The following is a 474-nucleotide window of genomic DNA, read 5'->3' as shown; positions in this document are numbered from 1 at the left end:
CCAAGCGGGGAAGTCATTTCTACTTAAAAAAGTGCAGGAAAAGCATAGAGACCACCAGCCGGGTGGGGGATCCCGAACGCAACTGGCCGCGGCACCAGCCATTACCATCTTGGTTTACCAGAGACTTGTGTGTTTTACTACTGACAGTGAGTACACCAACACCCCCTGCGGTCGTCATTCCCCTTGCACCAGAGCCATCGGGTCCCGGGGCCACCATCCCTGCCCACGGAGGCGTTAACATCTTCCTGCACAACATCTCCCCCGGGTGCCCCGTAAAAGCAGCGGTGGTGTCCCACTTCACCACACACCGTGGGTGGCATCACAAACTCGTTACGGCCTAGCCCGTACATCTATGTCCCCCCATTTATTCGGCGTGTCTGCAAGACCCCCGGGTCCGGAGACCCTCGAGCCACTACCCTTGAAGGTACGGACCCGAGCAGCGTCGACTGCTGGCACGGGGGCGTCACAAAGAGC

Source organism: Anomaloglossus baeobatrachus, chromosome 1 (assembly GCF_048569485.1).
Source record: "Anomaloglossus baeobatrachus isolate aAnoBae1 chromosome 1, aAnoBae1.hap1, whole genome shotgun sequence".
Taxonomy (NCBI): domain Eukaryota; kingdom Metazoa; phylum Chordata; class Amphibia; order Anura; family Aromobatidae; genus Anomaloglossus; species Anomaloglossus baeobatrachus.
This window is presented reverse-complemented; position numbering follows the sequence as displayed.